Source organism: Petaurus breviceps, unplaced genomic scaffold (assembly GCF_028583685.1).
Source record: "Petaurus breviceps papuanus isolate PSGF00001 unplaced genomic scaffold, PetGlider_PUasm1.0 98, whole genome shotgun sequence".
Taxonomy (NCBI): domain Eukaryota; kingdom Metazoa; phylum Chordata; class Mammalia; order Diprotodontia; family Petauridae; genus Petaurus; species Petaurus breviceps.
Genome location: NW_027187460.1, coordinates 7846768 through 7865307, shown reverse-complemented (window position 1 = coordinate 7865307; position 18540 = coordinate 7846768). Strand labels below are relative to the sequence as shown.

General features: G+C 41.2%; 1 pseudogene; it reads right to left on the bottom strand.

Moving 5' to 3' along the window:
- Positions 1–7357: 7357 nt before the first annotated feature.
- Positions 7358–8308, bottom strand: LOC138156105 (transcription initiation factor TFIID subunit 12 pseudogene; annotated as a pseudogene).
- Between the last annotated feature and the right edge of the window lie 10232 nt (positions 8309–18540).

Here is an 18540-nt window from a genome sequence, read left to right as displayed (position 1 = left end):
TGTGCATTGTTCTTCTTCAAAGACTGGGAATTGGATATCTTGTAACTTCTGAATTACCCTTGCTCCATTTTCTTGGGTCCTACTAGAAACCTTCCATTCATAGGAAAGATTTTCTCCAGTTCTTGCTGGGTCTTTTCAACTAATAATTAAGAAACTTTTATGTTCAAGGTATAGGATAGGCCTAATATAGAAATAACAGTAAACCATCCTTGCCTTTAGAGTTTGCCTTTGAGGGAAGATAGACTATGATCACAAGTTTGTGTAGTACATGGAATAAGTGAAGCAAATGGGAGAAGTCGCACAAGTAGTCTACTTGTGTCCCATATTCTGGGAGATATTAACTAGAGCAATAAGAAGAGGCTTCATAGAAAAATGGACCCATGAGCCCTGAGGTTGATAAATTTAAAATTTAAAGTTAGGAGTATATTGGAAGCATGAGGGATGACTAAGTTTCACATTAGCAGGCAGCTTGCTTCCTTCTTCATTGAAATGGGGAAGAACACCATCAGTGAGATGCAAAATCTTCTCTTTGAGGTCCAGGATATAAACTTTGTGTTTTGGGTTCTCCCTGAGGGTATCTAGCTGCTAGAGCTGACTGAGTTTTGTGGTCACAGTCTCCAAGAGGTACATGAAATTGGTCCATCATTCAGGAAATTAGAGCTATAATGGACACCTGATGCTTTCTCTGAGATGTAACTAATGTAAGTCCCATGTAACTAATATGAGTTGGAGAGCATTTTTGCCAAAAACTGATTTTAGAATAGCTGTTGCAAGTTTCTTTTCAGATAAGGGTGAATACAGTCATCAATGAGCATTTATGAAGCACCTGTATACCAGGCACTGTGCTAACATAGGAAAGAATGTTCAGAACCAGATTGGACCATCAGCCTTGGACGCATGTAAGAGTTACAAATCTTTGGGGTGCCTAGGTGGCACAGTGAATAGAGCACCAGTCCTGGAATCAGGAGGACCTGAGTTCAAATCTGGCCTCAGATACTTACCACAAAAACTAGCTGTGTGACCTTGGGCAGGTCACTTAATCCCAACTGCCCTCCAAAAAGCAAAAAAAAAAAAAAACCAACAAAACAAAATCAAGGGTTCTTCATCGTTAGGGGCAGCCAGGTGGCTCAGCAAGTAAGAGCACCAGTTCCAGTGTCGAGATGACCTGGGGATCAAATCCCGGCTCAGATACTTAGCACCACACCCAGAAATAACTGGCCGTGTAACCTTGAGCAAGTTACTTAACCCCGATTGCTTAAAAAAAAAGTTACAAATCTTCTATTCCTAAAGAACCTGTGTATAGGAAGCATTGTATATCTTAAAAGTCTTTCCAGTAGAACATGGGGAAATGTCAAGTCTTGGCATGTAGACTGCCTGCCTTTCATAAGGCCCAGTTGTAGTTCATTTGCTACTCCATTCACCCTGTCCACAAGCAATGGTTAAGGGTAGCTCTATCCAAATTTCTTCACTTTTGGAACATGATGTAAAAATGTGTTCCAAGTCCTAGGGCATTCCTAGTCCTTGCCCCAAGGGCAAGGCTTCACTCCATAATACAAATGTAACCAATAGTTCTTTTTAATTGGTAGTGCTTGGCACATATTGGGTGTCACTCATTCAGAAATAATGAGAATTCAGTAAAGGACTACATAGCTAACTTTTGTAGACTTAGTGTAAAGGGAGAGTGGAAGGAGAAAGAAATCACTTTCATTTCCTAAGATTTGCAATCTTCCAAGCCTAGGGAAACAGAACTACTGAGTGATTTTAGGCTGGAAGAGGGAATACAGAAGGTGCCCTAGAAAGTTTGAGTTAGTGTACCAGAAAGGAGAGTGAGAATTTAAGGAGGATAAGATTTGCTGTTACCTCCAAGAAGTTGGGAATCAAATGAGATCATCATTGGGAAGTGCTTATTGCAGGACCTGGCAAAGAGTAAACCTTAATCTAAGTGTTAGCTGTGAGTGTTACTGACAAGAAAGAGGGATTATATTATGGGGACTGTTACATGATAGTAAAGAATCACTGTTTCTCAAGTGATTTGAGAATTCATCTTTTAGCACCACCAACAAAGTCATCTAGACCATTCAGTCAGGCAGACTGGGATCTGGTGTTCCTGTTAAATCATAATTATATTATAAACTTTTTAGCACAGGGTTTGTAACTGAGTAAGCCCTATATGCATGTTAACTATTATAATTGAAGACAAGGAAGATGAAGGATTTATTATGAAGACTCCCTATTTCCCAAATGATCTGAGAATTCATCTTTTAGCACAACCAAAAAAGTCATCTAAACTGTTCAGTTGAGAATTTTGGGATGTGGTGTCTGTCAAATCTTCCAAGAGATCAACTAGATCTTCCAGGAGGAGATCCGGAAGTCCCTGCTGGACAGTCAGATCTCCTAGGTGGTCAGCCAGATGTCCTTGGGGGGACAGGCAAATGGCCCTGGTGGGCAGTCAGATTTCCCTGTTGGGAACCTTGCAGTCCTTGCTGGGTAGTGAGATTTTCCTGTTGGGCACCTAGCTATATCCTTGCTGAGCTGTCAAATTTCCCTGTTGGGCATCCAGCTGTCTTTGTTGGGCGGACAGGTTTTCCAGGTGGGCACCTAGCTGTCCTTGTTGGGAAGCTGGACTTCCCAGGTGGGCAACCTATGTCCCTGGGAAGTAGCAAGATTGCTTAGGGGGGGGGCATCCAGATGTTCCATTAGGCAAAAACAACCTAGTCCCAAGTACAACCTTGGATAGATTGCTGGGCTAAAATAATTCTTTCTGGTTAAAAGAAAGCAACATTTCACATGGTTGCTCTTCTCCCTTCAGCCATGAATGTATCTGCCTTTGATGTCCCTGTGGCAACTGGTATGGAGAAGAGGTTGAAGAGGTTACCCATAAAGAGGATTAGGATTGTTCTGGAGACCCCAACATACAGTCCTGCAAAATGAATTTGACTCAAGTCTTTCAGTCAAAGAAAAGTGAAATTTATTAAAAGTTCCCTTGTATTGGACACAGTAAGTCTGTGCTAGGTCATTTTATGGTGCACTCAGTACTCTATGGCGCTCTCAGTATTCTATAGAATTCTATGGTGCTCTCACAAACATGAAGACAGGGTGGGGTCTTATATACAGAAGGTTGTGGGAGGAATCAAGGGGTGGTCTAGGGGAGGAGTTTGGGGAGGGTCTTCAAGAGGAGTTAATGAAGTCAATGAGTGATTGAGGGTGGGAAGTTGCTGGAGGCCACTTGGAGAATATAGACAATGGTGGGCTAGGCCATTTCAAGGGTGAACTGGTATTTTGATAGGCTCAAGGATGGGAAGTCTAGTAACAGAGATCTGGGCTCACCTACAATGTAAGGCTTATGGCCTCATCAAAAGAGATGATTTAATCTCATTTTCTCATAATCAAGGTGGGTTCCCAGAGCCTGTGCCTCAAAGACTTAAGGAGAACTCCAGGGGGCTCACAGATCCCATACCTTATCATTCCCACATCAAACAAATGGGACCCAAATTCCTTTGGGGTAAAGGGCCAATGTCTCAGCTTCTGAAAGTACTTCCTGCTGCCAAGGGGCTTAGAGCTGTCCCTGATCCCCAGAAGCATAGGGCACAGGGTCCCATTCAAGGGGACTCCTAAATGTGGATGATGCCAGATCCAGTGGGCTGGAGAACTTGGATTCAGTTGGAGATTTGCATAGCCTTAGTGGTCATCCACAGGTTGATGGCTTGAACCCTGGAGGAAACAAACCTGGCAAGGACGTTGTAGTACCATATCTTGATTAATGGGAACAAGACCCAAGTAATAACTTTAGAATGGACCCTTTATTAAAAAGGCCATGTGGCTGATTGGGCCATGTGTCATGCTGAGCTGGCACCACCCATGTCTTAGGTACAGCAAGAGCAGTAGCAGCCAGCAACAGCCCCGATCTGGGTCAGAACCTTAGCTTATAAAGGGGGGGGGGGCCTTACATAAGTAGTGGTTGGTCAGTACACACCTTGAAACTCCCCCAGAAGCTCACCCACTTCTATGCTGGTGAGCTGACTGGGGAAAGGGCGGAGCCCCAGTGGGGGAGGGTGGAGCTGACCTGGCAAGTCTGCTCACTTCCTTGGGGAAGGGGGGATTGTGGGGGGAAAACCAGGCACAGCAGGTTAAGTAAACAAAGACCAAACAGGCACCAAAAAAAATAGAGAAAGGACAATTTCCCTGGCAGGAACTAAAGATGCCAAAACGCTGTTAGATTTCCTTTTCCCTTTCCCACTCTATGGACATTTAGCACGTGGAAAGCAATAGCAGTCACAGAATCTAATAGTTTTCACAAACAGGCAACAACTCACAAAGCCTGTTCTCTCCTTCCATCATCAAGTAAAAGATTTTTTAGACTGAGTAAAGCTGGAGTGGTGGTAAATTTAATTTTCCAAGTTTCAGAAGCTTTCACCTGGTGGTCTGGGCCTTGAGTAGAAATTAATGATTGCAGTTCCTCCCAGGCTCTGGGCTTAATTGGATATAAACCACTCTGGGGAACACTTTAGGATCTAGGAGTCAAATGCTGGTGTGGCAGAAGTAGCTCACCCAGGAATTTCCTGATCCCAACTATTGACTCGACTATCTCCCACACTTCTGAGGGAACATGGGGAGATCTGGGAGCCTTAACTAGAGAAAATTGGCTTCCCAACTTCACCAATAGGTCCCTTCCCAACAAGGGGACAGGATAAGAGGAGAGCATAAGGAAGGAGTGTTCAATCACGTAGTCAGGGGACTGGGTATGTCTGGAAACATCCCTTAAGTTTCACCTTCCATGCCCCTGACCTGACTGGTCAAGGGGAGGGTAGAACCAATTGGTTAGAACAGAGAACTTAGACATATTAAAATGGGTAACCTTACCTTTGACCTCGATGCTTGCCCAGAGTTCAGTGAGATGGATAAAGTGGGAGCACTACTGAGCCCTAGGCTTCCCCTTCACTCCAAGTCTTGGGAAGACTGAAGGACAGGGAGGGTGTATTGGGAGGTGGCTCTACCACCTTTCCAACCTTGGGGACAATCCTTCCTCCAATGACCCTCCTGGTCAGTTGGGCACAGTTCTAGAGGTATTGATACCTGGGGCTTCCTCTGGGTGGGGGGTGCCCTGGAGGGGCACTCCTTGGACCAGTGACCCTGCTTGTGACATTGGAAGCAGGTTTCCCCACTGCCCAAGTCTCTGGGCTTCCTCCAAGGGTGGTACCCTGGAGGGGCTTTTCCTGGCCATGGAAGCAGCTAAGAATTGAGCATGTTCTCTGTCCCTTCATTCTTTCTCCTCTGCTGCAACCAAGTCTGTTATTAAAGACTCCAAAGGCTGAGGTGTTTGGTGCCCCAATGCCAATTTCTACAGTTTCCTCCTAATATCTGGGGCAGACTGACTAATAAAATACATGTTAAGGATTGCTGCCCCTTCTATAGAGTCAGGATCTAAATTTGTATACTGTTTAGTAGCTTCTACAAGTCTATCTAGGAAAAGGGTGGGATTTTCTTGATTTGTCTGAGAAATTTCTCTAACTTTCTGATAATTTACTTGCTTTTGAAATGCAGTTCTTAGGCCTTCTAACAGGCAAAGTACCATATGGTCTCTCTTTCCTCTGTCCTCCCAGATCTGATAATCCCATATTGGGTCACTAGTGGGAATAGCAGTTGTTCCTGGGGGATATTTTCTGGGGTCATTGCTAGCCAAACTATCCCCAAATTTTTGGGCTGTTTCCCAGATTCTCCTCTTCTCAGTGGAACAACAGTAGAGAAGAGAATATGTAAATCACCCCAAGAAAGCTCACACTGCAGGGATAAGTCCTGAAAGCCTTCAGTAAAATTTGTTGTTTTTGGAGAATTTACCCAACTTTTAAAAAATTTGATCAAGATCTGAAATGGAAAATGGGACATGCACTCTTGTTGTCCCACCTGACAGAGAGTTGCTTAAGGGGAAAAGTCCTGAAAGTTCTATGGGGACAAGGGGATTGGGAAGGGAGATTAGAAGTCCCACTTCCTGTGAGGAAGTGGCTAGGGGGTGCTGGCTGAACTGGATCAGACTGCAAGACTTTGGGATCTGGCTGGCAAGGGGGAAAGTCAGCTGGCACATGAGTGGAAGGGGTCAGAAGAGGAGATACCTTTATGACTGCTGTGGGGGTAGGTCTTGAGGCCTGAGTGGGTGTTGCCTCAGGGGGAGGGGCCACAGAGGGAGCAACTTCAACCTGACAAGTGGCTAGGACCTGGGCAAGGGTCCCTGAGGGGGGAGGGGTCATGCTAGGAGATGCAGGGTAGGAGATATGGATGGTATAGGAGACAGGAAATGAGGGGTGTTGGACTAGAGGAAAAGGGAAGGGAAACCAAGGGGAAAAGGTTTGGGGTGTAGCAGAAGGGGCTGATGGAGCTGCCTCAGTGACCTGAGCAAGAGTTGCTGAGCCGGGAGGGGCTGGAGCTGAAGCCATAGGAAAGGGATCATTTAATTGGTCCCTGTTGCCCCTCTGTGGAGGGGCTCTAGCTTCAAGCATCTCACAGTCTTTCCTGAGAACCTTGTTCTGAGAAAGTTCAGCAAAAGCCATTAGGTAGGCAATTTCGATCCATCTTTCTTCTCTGCAACAGTATGATTCTAACTGCAAGAGTATTCTCTTTTAAAGTCCCCCAAACAGGCCACGATTCATCATCATTTAGGCTATACCTAGGCCAAACTGTGTTGCAAAAACAACAAACTTTCCTTTAAGATACCCAGAGAAACTAAATTTTTTCCAATGTTGTAAAAGACAACCCAAAGGCAAACTTTTGGGAGCTGCAGGTAGGTATAGGACCTGGAAGTCCCTTCCTCCACAAAGGAAGGCTTGAGAGTAGTAATACTTGAAAAATAAACAAACAAAAAAAAAAAACCCACACAAGAGTACCTGAAGTTTCCCAATTCCCTATTGCTGAGAGAATTGAAAGAAACTGGCTTACATTTCTAGACGGGGCTTCTGTCCTCATCTTCCATTCTTCAGAAAGTGTGCCCACATGTCCATGTTCTCTAAAATAACCAAATAGGACCAAAAACCTGAGGTCAGGCTGAACACAAAACAGCCTCCTAGCTGTCTGACCTAATGGGACCTGAGAGGTGAAGTTACCCATAAAGAGGGCTTGGGTTGCTCTAGAGACCCCAAAATACCAATATGCAGTCTTGTCAAATGAATTTGACTCAAGTCTTAGCCAAAGAAAAATAAAATTAAAAATAAAATTTATTAAGTTTGCTTGGATTAGACACAGTAAGCGTGTGCTAGGTTTTTTTTTTTTTTTTAGATTAATAATATCTTTATTTTTGAAAAACAAATCAAAGTCATTCATATAAACACTTCCATTACAAAGTACGGGGAGAGAAGGGAAACGGAACCTCTACTGTCGCACCAAACAAGGCCAGGATGCTCTCTGGCCCTTGGACAACCACTTAGGATAAACCACAAATAAAACCTCCTTCAGGCTGAGATACATTGCTCCCTTCTGAGGACAAGTCAAAGGGAGGGGAACTGGGACCATATAATGGCAAGGTTTTTTGTCAGGTCTCCTCAATCACTATAGATATTGCTGTACTGTTAATAAAAATATATATGCTTCTCTCTTTAAAGCATAAAAACAAATTCCATAGGTGATACTGTGGAGGCCTCTCCAGTGTCTCCAGATGCAGTGATGCCTTCTTCCTGCCCCTCCCATGGGTTATTTCTTGGTGGTTTTGCGGATCAAGGCCATTCTCTGTTTGTGAGCCTCTGTGGTGCAGGCCTTTTTGTAGGGTCGTATTTCTTCTGAGCCAAAACCTGGGATCCACATGTTCCATTGGCGCTCTAAATGCAGCTGGACATCTTTGACCTCTAAAGTGTTAGATTTTCGATGCTGGGCTAGTTGGCACCCTGCTGTCACTACACTCTCGATGAAGTCATCAGCAATCTGTAGTAGCATCTCTTCCACATCTTCATCCAGTTGTTCATTGGGATCTACTTCTCTAACCAGGTCCTGTAATTTCTTCTTGGTCAAAATCTGATTGCTTTCTGGATTAAGACGCTCCCCTGCCCCTGGGGGGCCTGGCATCTTGCCCACTGTGGTACTATTGGCCATAAACCCCTGAGGCAGGGTGCTAGAAGGTTCTGGTTTTATGGATGAAAAGTTGGAGAGGTTGATCAGGGCTGAGGGGCCAAACTGGTTCATAATCTGCCGGGCTTTGGCCTTCAGTTCGTGGAGCTCGTCAAGGTCCTGCTTTTTTGGGGGATTATGGGGACCAAGGCCAATCAACTGAAGCCAAGTCTTATCTGTCCATGATCTCCAGGCTCCCAGCCAGCACAAACTTGCACTCTCAAATGCCAGGTCCCACTGTCTGTGCTAGGTCTTTCTATGGTGCTGTCACCATTCTCTGGTGCTCTCCCAAAGATGAAGACAGGATGAGGTTTATATACAGAAGGTTGTGGGAGGAATCTAGGGGTGGTCTAGAGGAGGAGTTAATGAGGTCAGTGAGTGATTAAGGGTGTGAAGTTGCTGGAGGCCACCTGGAGACCCAAAACAATGGTGGGCTAGGCCAGTTCAAGGGTGGATTGACACTTTGAGAGTCTTGAAGGTGGGAAGTCTAGTAACCTAGGCTGGGGCTAAGCCCCAGTGTAAGGCTTATGGCCTCATGGAAATGACTTATCAAATGACACAATTTAATCAAGAGTCCAAGGGAGGTTTCCAGAGTCTGTACCTCAAGGACAAGGATAGCTTGAGGGGCTCCCAGAGCCCCCATACCTCATCAATTGACATAAGACAAATGGAGAACCCTGAAGATTCAGTGAGGAGACCTTGACCTTTTAAAGCTAAGGTTTTTCTCACGTCTCAATTGGTCTAATGCAACACCCATTTAGTGATTTAAGGCTCAATAATAATCAAGGCAAAATATGGCCTACTTTTCCTACTTAAAAAAAAAAAAAACAATCTGGGTGGGGAAGACCCTCAGGATTTCTAGCCAGGACAGAAACAATTGCTATTTATAGTATACTCACTTTGAGCCATCAAACCTAAATCATGACTAAAAGAGACTTGGGCTGGGACCTATTATTAACCAATCAGTGAGAGCTAGAGCTAGATTTTGGGTTTAAAGAATAGTCAAGTAGCTCCATTTGAATCCTAATGGGTTTTATCAAAGCCTGGTTTTCCAGAGCTCTAAATTGGAAATTTATTCCTTTGTCCCACAGTTTTTGTGCAAGGCACTATTAAGTGCTGTTTATATACAATCAATCAAGGTAGTCTTGTACCTTCAGGGAGCTTATATCCCTCCCTTTTCTTAGTCTTGCCTCTGGGGTAGCCCAGGATAGAAGTCTGGAGGCCAGAGGCAGATGACATAGAAACAGAACATTTGATTGAAAATGGGTCCCAAGAATGAAAAATAAGGTATTAATATTCATTTTGATATTTACTCTTAGTAACTTCTATAGTCCCCGGGCCAATTCATCTATTTTTCACCAGATTTTTTTCCCCAAACATTGGTAAATTTTCATTGAAATATTCTCAATATCAGTGATAGAAGGACATGCACTTGCCTAGAGTTTGGCCTTTCTAAATATATCCATCTTCCTCTATATCTGAAGGTGATTTTTTTTAAATGGACAATTTTAGAATATGATTTGGAAGGAACCTTAGAACATCTCATTTAACCCACAGGTGAAATGCCCTCCACAATACAAGTGACAAGAATTGCTCTTTCCTTTGAAGATCTCCAATGAAGGGGAACAAATATCTCCTGAAACTCTAATCAGAAAAACCTTTTTGTGGATTTAATACTCTCAAATCTTCTCAAATACTGAGTTGCCTCTAGCAAATCAGACTTTCTGAAAATTGTGGACTTTCCTTTTTATGTAATTTGCAAGTCATTATACAAGGTATAAGTGTAGATTAGAATCAGGTGAAAGTGAGAAGGCTGTGTCCCTTAATGGATCAAGCAGATTGAAAGTTGAAAATCATGAGACAAACTTGTGATAATGGCGAAACTGGCCAACCTAAACGCTTTCAAGTGGGCATTATTTGCCTTTGTAAAACTGTACAACATTGAGAAAAAAATTATATTTTCCAAGATTAACTGATGTGTCATTCTCATTAGTTTGTTTTAAAGGATCGATCAGATAGCTTTTTGACTCTCAGGTCACTGCAGATTTCAAGTATCCCATTGTAACTTGCTATTCTTCAGAGACTACTGAGCCTCCTGTTGGACAAGTATCAAAGATACTTGGTGTTTGACACACCAATTTAGCTCCAAAAGTCTTTTCCATGCTAGCCATATTTAAAAGGGCTTCTCTTCTGTGTAGTGATCACATTCATAGGATCATTAGCTGACTTTTTTTTTTTTAATCCTGGCTCTATCCGTTAACAGGAGCTCCTATTCTTATCAAATACCCAAGTCAAAATTGAACATCAATGCAAAGTATGAGTGGTTATCCAACATTTCAGATGTTTTGGTTAAGGTGTCTAGTGAGACCAGGAGTCTGAATAAAATAGTATAGTTTAGGGGCTTGGACACAGTTTAAATGACATCTAGATGAAGTTACTTCTTCATTGGAGAAGTTTGAAAGAATATTTCCCATGAGCTATTAACACTAAAATGAATTGGATGCTTCTGTTAGAAGCTAATGGAGTAACTTTGCAGGAATAAAATCTTCAATGACCATTGTATGTGAAATAAAAGAACTAAGACTTTCACTCAGCATGATTCTGTTCTTCAAATGACTAAATAATGGTCCTGTCAATCTTGGACTCTTCTTACCAAAAGCAATTGCAGTGATGTTGAGGTTTTTTTGGGGAAGAAATTATCCCATGGGATTTGTCTCTCCTTTACTCAGTGCAGGTCATTCTAAATCTCTATTGATTTTGAAAAACAGTTTTGAGTCATAGAACTAAGGAATAGTCATGTGAGGTGAAAACGGTCTAGTTGCCAATTTAAAAGTAGCAAAATATGGGTCTGAGGGGGATTTGAAGAAACTAGTATCAGATCTTACCTGGGCACTCTATGCTTTTCATTAGACATCTCTATTTCAGAACAAGCAGCATCAAATGGTCACCTGACCACATTGCCACACTATAGAAAAACCGATTCTCTGAGGAAAGTAGAACAGGCCACGTCCTTCTGGATGGGTTGGATAAATCTAGCTGTTTGGCATCTCGTGTTTTCCTCTAATTTGATACTTTCACCTAGTACACCTAAATTGGCAAAAAAAAAAAAAAGTATCAGATAATTAGCTTAAGTGGAGTCTAAGGAATCTGCCTAAGGCCATTACATAGTGATGAGAAGAACATAATGAAGTTAACTCAGTCCATAGAGGACAGAGATGTGGATGACTAGGATCCTAGAGTAGGCTACAAGTTAGCTATTTGCTTTTATTGGATTCTAATTTTAGTCTTACCCTCTTTAGATATAAAAGGAGGAGATCCATGTTTCTGCTAGTAGAGCACTTAGGGAATTTTCTATATTTAGAAACTTATTGGAAGTGATTTTACAGACTTTATTTCTGTAGTCCTCACTGAGACCAGAGATCCAGTGTTGGTTTCTCATTATTTTATTAAAGTACAAATAAATGTAGTATAGGTAGGCATAAGCCCTGGAAGAAAGAAGAGGCATCGATAGGAGTAGAATTCCTGTCCAAGTTTTGGAGATTGAAGGAAGGAAACAACAAGCCATCTATAGACTACCTACTATGTCAGGAACAGGGCTAAACACTTGACAAATAGTATTTCATTTGATAAATTAATTCTGCAATACAGGTGCCATCATTCTGGTTTTACAGTCAAGGAAACTGAAGCATACAACTAGTAAGCCCCTGAGCCTAGATTTGAACTGTCTCCCCTACTGTGCCACCTAGCTTTGAAAAAATAAGTAATTAAGTTCAGATCTAGAAAATAGGAAAAGAAACTGTGTGGGAGTGGGGATATTGGTCAGTGCTTTGGAGTTATCCTGAGGCCTGTCTCTATAAGGTCAGTCAGCCTCTATCTGGGCTATTGGTAGATTCCCTTCTTCCCTTGAAGTGATGTTGGACTCTAGGTTTGGATAATAGAACAAACAAGGCATCACACTATACCTTAACTCACTCTGGTCAGATACTAAGTCACTGTTATTTCCATTTTTTAAACAAGCTCTAGCAGCTTGAAAGGTAGAATAATGATTACCGAAAGATACAGTCACATACGTAATTGTGGTTATACAATATTCTTAAATACTCAAATGGATTTGTGATCTGATTGGTTTGAGGGTTCCCTTCTTTGTTGCAAAGTGCAACCCATCCTTGCCTACTCATATTCCTCTTGCCCTAATACAGGGGTCCATCTGATATACTAGAAGCTTTTCTTCATTTCTCTTAGTATTAAGAGGGTAGTAGTGTAGCACCCAATCTTCCACCTTTCATCCCTCATTTCACATGTTTTCCACTCATGTCTGTCATACAACTTTGACATCTTTTGCCATCCATGTGACTGAGTCTAATCAAAGTATCTATTCTAAGCCCAGAACTATTTGACCTGCATTTCAGGACTTCATTTCTACCAGCATGTTTTGTATTATCATTCTTCAGATAATAGAATTACTAAAATGATGGTGGTAATGACATAAACTGTAAGACTCTACAATGTTCCTCATGTACCTGAGTATATGTCTCCTGAGTCAAGTCTTCATATGATTTACCAAATAAAGATATCTTCGTTCATTTAAAAAATTGGTGTTAATGCCACTAAAGGTAACTAAAATTTTCCACTAAATTTATTTTTATAAGTATTTATCCTTTCCTTTCACTTGCCCTAACAGTCATACAAATATGGACTATTCAAAAGCAATCTTCCAGTCAAGTGGCAAAAAGTTTATTGTAATGCTAATAAAATTGGGCAAAGCTTCTTTAGGGAACTTGCAACCTAATAGGAGTGATGCTAAAGCTTATATAGGAAAGAGAGTGAATTGTGTGGCAAGCATGCTGATTAGGTTGTGATTATTCAGTTTCTGTACCTTGGGCACATGCATTGTTCATTACTGGCATGGCCTAGGGTGGGAGAGGGGACTTCTTTGGGGTCTGTACATCTATGTCTGTAACAAGATAACTTCAGGAGTTGATGTAGTAGACAAATGAAATGGACATGACAGCAATGCCAACTGAAATTTAATAGGAGTATTTATTAACCAGCTGGTGACTGCCTCCCCAATAGGGAAGACAGCATCGAGTCTTCTCTAAGATGCATTTTTATAGACCTAGGTGTTGCTAACAAACAGTATGTTTCTAAGGGGGTGCAGTGCTGTTAGTATTATTCCTATTGAAGTGAAGCCTTAGTATTGTTCCTAGTGAAGCCAAGCGAAGCCATGATCCCTTAGCAAAGCCTTGGATACAAACATAAACAGACCTGAATCTGTGGGAATCTGGCATGTTTCTAGCAACACAGGTGAAACATCTTCTTTACTATTGGGGCCTATTAGGTGGTTTCCAAGGAACATAGTAGGGGGTCCCCTCTAGCAGGTTTAAGTGGCACTGGTGTATGATTTCTGGTGGGCACTTCAGTGTCTATAGGTTGACCTCTGGATTGTATATGGAACTTTCAGAATCAGTAATTAATACTATAGTTCTGTTGGTATAAGATAGTCCTGTTAATACAAAGGAAATTCTACAGACATCAGCTTGTTCTTGTAATAGGAAGAGAGTTTTCCTCACTGGGGCCCACTTGTGATGAGTTATTGCCAGAGACAGGGTCTTTGGACTGGGGAAAGATATGATCCTAGGGTTGAGGTCTAAACTCCCCATCACCAACACCCAAAAGGGAAATAGAATTAGAGTCAATTTGGAGGCAACACCCTCAGAAGAAGTTAGTGAATATATATAATTTGTTTTAGGAGCTAATTATCTCTTAAAATGTCTAATTTCTATGATCTATTGAAAAAGAAGAGCCTCAATACTCAGGATATTAGCTCAGTACTTGATTATGGGAAGTGTTCAGGACCATGAACAGGGCCTAATATCCAGCAAGTTAGAAACAAAGCAGATTCTAGATCCCCATGAAGATGATCAGATTTCAAGCCACAAAGGACCTTAAAGGAAAACTAGTAAAACTGCATTTTGATTAGGAATCAGACCTTGTAATTTAAAAAATATGACTTAACTCTTTGGACCACATTCATCAGCTTGGTTATCACTATGAGGGGACTCCTTTTGCTCTTCCCATTCTAGTGGTGTCTAGTGCCTACAGAAGGTTCCAAAGGAATTTAACTCTTTCAGTGAGTTGCTGAACCTAGTATAGAAATATGCAAGGTCCTTCCTTTTTCTAGTACAGACCTGCACAAGCTGGCAGTAGTTAGAGGCCAAAATTAAAATAAGCTAACCTTCCTTAGGACTCAGGTTTTTAGTGGCTCATTTTCCAAGTAATAATATAATTAATGATCAAATTATTTTGCAAATAAACTATATTTATATATTTAAAAGGGGAAATTTACACTTATTACTTAAAATCTTTATCATGAAATCACTGCTCTCAGACTAGAGACAGACTGACAATGGTTAGTTGCTGCAGGTCATGTGACAAATAGGAGAGTGTATGGTGTCAACTCATTCACCAAGTTACAAGATAGCCACAGTAGTGGAAGGCAGATTAAGTGGGACATGGATAAAGTACTTATTACATCTTTACTTTCTTTTACATCTTCTACATTTTTTGAGGGCCACCTGAAATCCTTTGGCAGGCTGTAAGTGGCCTGCAGGCCATATGTTGGGCAGGCCTGCTCTAGCACAGCCTCAGATCAGATGCCACATGATCAGTTAGTTGTTTGTACTTAGTCTGTGTGGCTTTAATCTTTATTTTTCAGAAGCAAGGCATTTCAATTTTTCTCCATGGGACTTGAATCTTGGTTCATCGCCTGGCTCTATCTTTATAGAATCATGTAATTGATCCCCAAAGCAAATCTTTCCTCTCTTGTTCCTCTAGATCTCTGGGTTTTCTGTTTTTCTTCTGCTCAGATCCTATAATTGTGTAGTTGATAAATTAGCACCAATTAGTCTGGACCCTTATCCCTGTTGTCCTTCCCCAGCACACAGTTTAGGAATAGCATTGTATTTGAACTTCTATCATGGGGGAGGGAGTGACTACAATGAAGTTACCAAATCTCATTTCTCCAAACTTATGTACTTCTCCCTTTGGCCCCAGAGATCTCCTATGTTCTGTACTGCTCAATAATAAAGCCTGAGGAACATGGAACAGAAACTTGATTGCTCCCTTACCTGTATTCCCAGCTTTCTTTTCCTTGTATATTGGGGCATTTTTCTGACCTACAAAAACTTAACTAGATAAGTGGGGGGATGGAGGGGGTGGGGGGAAATACTGGTATCCCTTTGTCCTTGAGGGATTATAGTAAAGTGCTAGAGTTGGAGTCAAAGACTCAGCTTCAAATACTAGCTTTGAGATTCTGGACTGCCTGTGCCCAAGTTTCCTCAACAAATGAGAGAATTGACCTTGATGGCCTCTAAAATCTCACAACTTTGAAAGGATCCTAGACTCTGGATTGAGAGCTCTGAGTAATTTACCAGTCCTAGTTTCTATTACAAAAAAAATTGTGTTGTGCCTATGTATAATATCAATGCAATATTCATAGCTGCTATGAATAACATATATATTTCCAGGGTTGGACCACAAAATATAGTAAACTCTCTTCATTTAAGACCAAACAAAAACATTTATTCAAAACATCACTAGTGAGATACCAGAAAGCAAAATTTAACAAGGTGTAACAAATATTTGTATACATCACTGATCCAGGTGGCATCGACATATTAAGCATTCTTTCTGTCAAGCTGCCCCAAAAGCAAGTTCCCTTAGGCAAGTTCCTCCCTCTACCAGTTCTTCTCCCCCTAACCAATAATGTAAGTGGGTTTTTAAAGAAAGACTCAGCATCTGATTGGTTTAGTGCCAAAAATTTTGAAAATCCATGTGCCTCATCACTTAATTGGAAAGGCGTGAAAATCAGGTGATTGACTATGTACTAGGGCTCTATGTGACTTTAGGATGTGTCATAGCTAGGAACTCAGCAGAAGTTCAAAGCAGCAAGACATTTATGACTGAAATACCTGTGTACCTTTAGATCTGGGAACATGGCTCCTGTTCCAAAGGAGAAAAAAATGACACATGTGGTCACGTAGGCCTATTTTTCCAGGGAAGATCTTATATTCCATTAACCCTACACTGTCAACCTAGAATTTTTTACCCTGGTGTCTACTGGCATCTATTGAGGTAGGACTGAAAGGTATAGAGGGTCTCATTTGTCCTTCCCTTCACATTGTCTAACATAACCCTTAATTTTCTGAAAGATTCCTCAATCTTACCATTCTCTCTCAAATTAGTACAATGCTCAAAACCAACAATGTTATGAACCATACCCTCATTCTGTTCTATCAAGTTTCACATGGAAGGAAATCCCACTCCACTGGGACAATAGATTGGCATTAAGGAAGGGGAGTAGGGGTTGAGAATGTCCAGTCTGAATCTGACTACTAACTCTTGCTGTCTGCAGTGGCACAGATCATGGGCACCCGGCCATTTAGAATTGCAAATGAGAACTATTATTTTACTCACATACCATCTATATGTATAGATTCCCTTCTATAAACCGCTCATCTAGTTCCCTTCCTTTGTCCCCGTGGGATCCAGAGACTAAGAGATCCAAGCTCTGAACCGCCAAATCAAAAAGGAACCCAAACAAACACCATTGTGTTAGGATGTACCCTGTTACTCCATTTTGTTTCTACCTGTAAATTTCACCTAGATGTAATATTTTAACTTTTATTTAAATTGTAAGCTACTTGAAAACAGAGGTTGTCCTTTTCACACTTCTTTCCTCACAAAGTCTGCTACATAGTAGGAGTTTAATTATACAGCCTGACTTTGTGGAAAGAGTACTGGATTTGGAGTTAGAGGACTGGGGTTCAAATCTTGACTCTGCAACTGACATAATCTTCAGAAAAGTTATTTTCACCTGTGTAGACCTATGCTTTCCTCACCTGAAATGGGCATTGAATTTCAAATGAAAGAGAAATCAGACCAATGATTACTAAGGTCCTCTCCAACTTTCTGAGTCTATATTTGGTATTTTTTTCCCCGTGTGTTCATGTTTTCCTACCCAATAAACCATAAACTTCTAGAGGGCAGGGATTGCTTCATTTTTGTCTTTGCATGTCCAGCACCTGACTTAATTTGTAATTAGTTACATAATAATTCATTTGAAAAGTTGTTCTAGTGACCTAGGAAAAATAATTATCTTCTTAATCCCAATGACTCCCAGAAGCTGTAGTGGTAGCATCTTCTTTGGACCCCACATTGTGGGATTTTGGTCAAAATAGAAATAAAATATTCACCCTCAGAGTCCCCTAAAAATAAAATAAAATACTTAAGTCATCCAAGAAAAATTACATAACCTTGTAATGATGAGTTATGGGCCCCTCTAGCTCTCCTTGAGTCCCTTGAGTTGCAGGCTCTGGGAAACCCCCCTTGAACTCTGATTAAATCATCTCATTTGATGAGGAGTTTGCATGAGGCAATAAGCCCAAATCTGTTACTAGACTTCTTCCCACCCCTGAGCCTATCAAAATATTATCCGCCCTTGAACTGGCCTAGCCCACCATTGTCTGTAGTCTCCAGGTAGCCTCCAGCAACTTCCCTTCAAATTTTGATTCTAAAAAACTAAGTTGGATTTATAAATCATACTCAATTGAAATTAAAAAAATCAGTTATCTGCCTTTAAAAGTTTAAGAAGAATTTTTCAAGTTATCAAGAAACACAGGTTTTAAACATCAATTTCCTGAAAAATCAAATGAATTTTGGCTTGGGATTAGGGCAAAATTTCCAACAATTTTTTGAAATGGCCCTAACATAATCCTGTCATTTTTTGCTACATATTTATGGGGAAAGTGACTTTCTCAGCATTGATTTTTATAAAATAAAAATTATGTACATGTAAATGATCTTAAAATAATTTTTTTAAATTTATTAGCAGTAAATGTTTCATTTCTATACCTATTTTAGATTCCTCTCCACACAGGGTCTCATAAATTTCTGGAGCAAAAAGGGGTCTCATGGAAAGGCCTGATCTGGAAGGTCAGTGGGCTCTTACTATGTATGCTGTAGTCATTTGATTCTTCCCTGATTAATATAATCCCTTCTGTAATCATTTACACTAAAGAGTTTACCCATAAAGAGGGTTAGGGTTGCTGTGGAGACCCCAAAATACCAACACACAGGGTCCTGCTGAATGAATTCTACCCAAGTCTTCTCTCAGCCAAAGAAAAGTAAAATTTATTAAAAGTTTGCTTGTATTGGACACAGAGAAACCCTGTGCCAGGTCATTTTATGGCTCTCACTATTCTATGGCAGTCACAAACATGGAGACAAGATGGGGTCTTATATACAGAAGGTTGTGGTAGGAATCTAGGGGTGGTCTAGAGGAGGAGTTTGGGGAGGGTCTTCAGGAGGAGTTAATGAGGTTAATGTGGTTTCCAGGTAGCCTCCAGCAACTTCCCACCCTAAATCACTCAAACAATGGTGGGCTAAGCCAGTTCA